The sequence below is a fragment of the Physeter macrocephalus genome, chromosome 9, assembly GCF_002837175.3.
Source record: "Physeter macrocephalus isolate SW-GA chromosome 9, ASM283717v5, whole genome shotgun sequence".
In the NCBI taxonomy this organism is placed as follows: Eukaryota; Metazoa; Chordata; class Mammalia; order Artiodactyla; family Physeteridae; genus Physeter; species Physeter macrocephalus.
Window position 1 is genome coordinate 101,531,331 of NC_041222.1, and position 5,361 is coordinate 101,536,691.

Sequence of the window (5,361 nt, forward strand, 5' to 3'; positions counted from 1 at the left end):
GGGGAGGAGTGAAATAGGTGATGGGAATTCAGAGGTACAAAGGGCCCATTTTAAAATAAGTAAGTCGTAAGAATGTAACATACAGCACAGGGAATATAGTCAGTGTTTTATAATAACTTTGCCTGCTGTGTAATCTATAAAAATATCAAATCTCTATGCTGTACACCTGAAACTAATAGAACATGGTATGTCAACTATACTTGAATGAATGAAGGAGGGAATAAATAAATAATAAATATAAATGGAAGAAGTAAAGGTCTGTATTTGACCGTGAGGCGGGAAGTGGACCCCTGAGATGAACGAACCCTAACCAGCGTGGTGGTAATAGTCGACGGTGGTGGTGGTGGGCACGTTAGTCATCCGCACTGTTGAGCCATGTGCTAGAGACCGAGTAAACCTCATCTCAGTCCTCACCCCAGTCCTACGAGATAGGTATTATTGCCTCTATTTGGCACGTTAGGAAACCAAGTCTTAGGCAAAGTAACTGAATTAAATTTTCCAACAGTAAAGGATGGATCTTGCATTTAAGCCTGTTCTTTTCTCGCACCGGAATCCAAACTCTTTATCCATCCTCTGTACTGGTCATTACTGCATTTGTTTAACTCATTCAACAAGCATGTATTTGTTATGTATCTAGAACTTTTTTGTTTGTTTCTGTCATCGTGTGGGAGCAAAAGGAGAATACTTGGGGGAAATGAAAGTTAAGTTTTGTCCGTTCTGCACGAGAAAGATTCACAAGAAGAACTGGGAAGGAACATGCTGCTTTCCGCTGACACCACCCTCCTCATGGTTTGGGGTTTCCTCTCTCTTCTCTCTCTTCTGCCTCCACATCCCTAGCGTGCCCTTATCTGCCAGGTGATCGATCTTTCCACAACACCTCCCATCCTTTTATTCACTGGCAGTTTGCTTATGGTTCATGCATGGGGTTCAATAAATATATACCAAGATTACCATTAGAAGGTATTCCCCTAGGAAATGAATGTTTAAGCAGCTAGGGATGTGCTGGTGTTGTTATGCACAGAACTGATACATTTTGGGTACTTTGATCAACTAACTTAGGGAGGACCGGCTAAGCGGTGTCAGGGTAGGAATGGAAGAAGAATGAAGGGCAGGCACTAGCATTGTTTGAAAGTCTGCTGTATTCAAAGCAGAGTGATAAGTGCCTTATACTTTATATAATCGAGCCATAACTCCATGCTCTCTATCTGAATATCGTCTTTAACACCAGAGTCAAAGAGGCTCATAGGACAACTTGCTTAAGTTCACACAGCCAGTAAGTCTGGGAACCTGGGTACAAAGGCAAATCTGTCTGACTCCGGATCCTTCTCTCCACTACATGAAAAAAACATGTGTTTCAAAGGACTTGTACTCAAGTTTATAGCAGGAAGGCCAAGAGAGAGTCGTGGAGAAGATATAAATCTAAGCGTTGTTCTTAAGTTAAAAAATAATAGTAAAATCTGGGGAGTTTTAGGAAGAGCCAACAGAAGACTAGGAATCTGTCTCCAACCAAACAAGAGGCCAAGACCACATCCCAGGAGCAATGACACATTATACTCTTAGTATGATCACCAATATCATCATCAGTATCATGATTATTAGAGTTTCTGATAATGAGAAATGGCTGAGTCTCAGTGGTAACTTCTTTCTTTCCTGTTCTGAGATAAAGGGACCCCACAGTTAATAGCTTGGTAGTAATGTTCCTTCTCTCTACTACGATGCTTTTAGTTTTACTGAATCCTAGAAAGGTAGCATCCCAGGGCATAGGATGGAGGAAGGGCGTGGGTATTGATTCAGATTATCCTAAGTGCTAACAAGCATGAAGCGTAAGCCAAGGCAGACAAAGAGGAAACATTTAAACTTTAAAGCAAAGCCAAATCCCAGCCAACTGCTAAGAATTCAGACAAAGGACATGAGCTAGAGAGAGCACACCAGAGAAGGAACGTTTAAAATAGAGGGAAGGAGACGGATTTACAGTACGATGACCTGACCCTGCGGAACAGTAATTTTCCACAAGCTGACACGTGCATCTGGGAGTGTTTGCCCAGAACAGCCACACTTGCTTCTCCTCCCCAAGCTGGGGTGGGAAGAATGCAGAGACCCCTGGCCCGAGCAGAGGCTCAGGAGCTTTCCAGTGGTTCACCTCAAAGACATCGTCACTATTCACCAGGTAAATCAGTTGTCACGTGTATCACAAATAATTTTCTATCACTAAAAACAAATGACTAACTTTGTGGATGATTTCGTTTAAAACAGACAAACAAAACCCCAAAAACCTTTTTACTGACATAATAACCTGCACAAAGAAATGTGCACAAATCAAAAGGCTGTACACGGTGATTAAAATACTGCTTGCTCAGTCAAAATGGAGGAGGGGGGCAAAGAAGTCAATAACCAAGGCAATTATCATTTTAATGCAAAAAAATCCAGAATAAACAAAATATCCAAACGTAAAAAAAAGGCCGTGCAGCATGGCGGTTTTCCAAAATCAACACACCCATGTAACCAACATTCAGATCAAGAAATGGAACATTTTCAAGTCCGGTGCCTCCTCTTGTTCATTACTTTCCTCGGAATGACCTTGATTTCTCACCCTGAGATTCATTCTGCTTGTCTTTGAGCTTTAATAAATGGAGCCATCTAAAATGTGGTAGATTGTCTGGCTCTTTTTTTATTCAATATTGTATCTCAGAGTGTTATCAAAATGTGGAGTACAGCAATCATTTGTTCTTCCTTATTTGATATTCCGTGTATCATTATACCGTACTTTATTTGTCCATTACAGTATTAATAGACATCTATTTTGTTTTGCTTTTTGAAAATAGTTTTGATATAAAGAATGGTGTGGTGAACGTTTATGTACATATCTTTTGGTGTATGCCTTAGGAATTGCTGAGTCCTAAGACTTACTATCTTTGGATTTAATAAATATTCCTAAAGAGCTCCCCCAAGAGGTTTTGTACCAACTGCTACTCCACGCAGCGGTGTTTGAATGTTCCAGAGGTTCCACGTTGCCACCAACTCTTGATAATGCTAATCATTTCTATTTTAGCCTTTCTTCTTACTGTTACCAGATAAAATATAGGCCTTCCACTTACATTTGAAATATTTGGGACATACTTATATCAAAAATATTATTCACTTTCTCTGAAATTCACCTATATCTAGGAATTCTATATTTTATTTGCTAAATTTGGCAACTCTATCCTGGTGTGTGTGTAGTGGTATGTCACTGTGGTTTCCATCAGCATTTCCCTGATGGTTGATAGGTCGATCATTTTTTCATAAGTGTTTTGGCTGTTGGGATAAGCTCTTTTGTGGTGCTCCCGTTCAAGACTTTTGCCCACTTTCTATTAGGGGTTCAGCTGTTTCTTGTTGATTTCTAGGAGTTCTTTCAATATCCTCTCTTTGTATCCTTTGTCAGATAAATAAGTTTCAGATCTTTTCTACCAGTCTGTCTGTAGTGTATCCAATCTCATAAAGGTGTCCTTAAGTCTGTAATTTTAATATAGTTCCAATTTCTCAAGATTTGTCTTTACAAACAGTGGATTTTATGTCTCGTTTAAGAAATCTTTGCCTCTTCCAAAGATATGATGAAATTGTTTTATATTTTCTTCCAGAAGCTTTATTGTGTTGCCTTTTATATTTAGATCAACAATCCACTGAAATTAGTCTTGTGTTTGATAGGAGGTAGGTAGTCATTTTTTTTCTCCCAAACAGATAAATGATTTAGTTTAAGACACAAATTTTAATACAGTAAATTTATTAATAATGTTACTCACAATCATTTGCATTCAGATATGCTTTTTGGGGTGAGAGAGAAAGGGGTAAATTTCCTGCTATTTGTAGGATAGTGCAAATAACTCTAGGTTTGCACAATGGAGTGTTTTGTACATGTCTATTTTATTAATTATGTGTTGGGACAAATGACATTTAAATGGTACCTGATTCTTCATTGTTGCATGCTAAGAGAACTTCAAACAAAAGTACTAGTGAAAATTTTCTCAAAGTCCCTTTAAAATTAATCAGATACTAGCTGTTTACAAAGACTTTTATGTCCAAAGCATCTTCATTTTATTAAGTCCTGAAAATTTTCAATGTTTAGAGATAACTCTCCATTCTATAAGTTATATACAGAAGTCGTTTCAAGTTAGACAGTTATAGGATAAAGTTAAAAATGGTGTAAAGCTCCTCTTATTCCAAAGACAAGATGAAAGTGACAGTAAAGTACCAAAGGGGGCATTAATCCACAAGGCTAAAGAAAAATGAAAGAAGAAATAATAGAGGATGAGATTTGAAAAAATATTTATAAAATTAAAAGTAGACAGAGATTGGTCACTGACATGGGAAAAATGAGGAAGTTATGACATAAGAACTAATGAATTTGCCCCGCAGACAAGCTAAAGATGAGTACTCATGGCAGCAGGTATTAGGCAGGGGTGTGGCATGGGTCTGAAGGTGGGAAAAAATATATATCGATTAAACAAAGGACAATCAGAGAAAAGAAAGGGCCCTTGGGAAGTAAACATATAATGAAATAAAAGTTTAATAGAAGAATAGACGTACAGTTAGGGAAATTTTATGAAAGGCATATAAAAAGACCAACAGAAGTAAAATAGGAGAGAAAAGATAAAAGTAGAGTATCAGTCTGAGAGGTACAGTATCTACCTAAAAGGTAGATAGGAAACAGAGGGCAGCTAAGACAGCAGGGGAAAATAATAAAATGATTTATATCAGAACATTCCCATCATGTGTCTCCAGATTGAAACCCACCAGTCGCAACACATCCACTCCAAGACTTTTCACTGGGAGAGTTTAAAACACCACAGATCAAAAGAGGATTCTAATAGCTTGAGGAAAGTACAGATTGAGAAACTACTCAAATAAAATAGAAGAAGTATTTGAATATCCACTGAGTGTTCGACCATTAACACTGGATGCTGGCAGACAGTGAAGCAGAATATTCATCATTCCAGGGGATAATGATTTTCGACTACAATTGTACACTCAGCTAAACTATAAATCAATGTGAGGATACAATAAAGATAATTTTAGATAAAGCTTAAAAAATTAGAAACACTTAGACAATATATTTCAGCAAAATAAACGAGTAAATCAAGAACGAGGCAAACGTGAGATTAAAACAAAAGGAGATTCAAAACAGGAAAATGTTTGAACTTTTTGCAAATTTATTGATAGGCGTTTGATATATCAGGTGGAACATCTGGGAAAATATTAGAGATTGTTCTGTTGACAACTAAGTGCCAGGAAAAGAGAGGCAATTTTTTTTTTTTTTTTTTTTTTTTTTTTGCGGTACGCGGGCCTCCCTCCGCTGCGGCCTCTCCCGTTGCGGGGCACAGACTC

At 37.8% G+C, this 5,361-nt stretch overlaps 1 long non-coding RNA gene across 1 annotated transcript in view; it reads left to right on the forward strand.

Moving 5' to 3' along the window:
• The window catches only part of LOC102989493 (uncharacterized), a 27,005-nt gene that overhangs the window by 12,188 nt on the left and 9,456 nt on the right, over positions 1 to 5,361 (forward strand). The window lies entirely within an intron of this gene.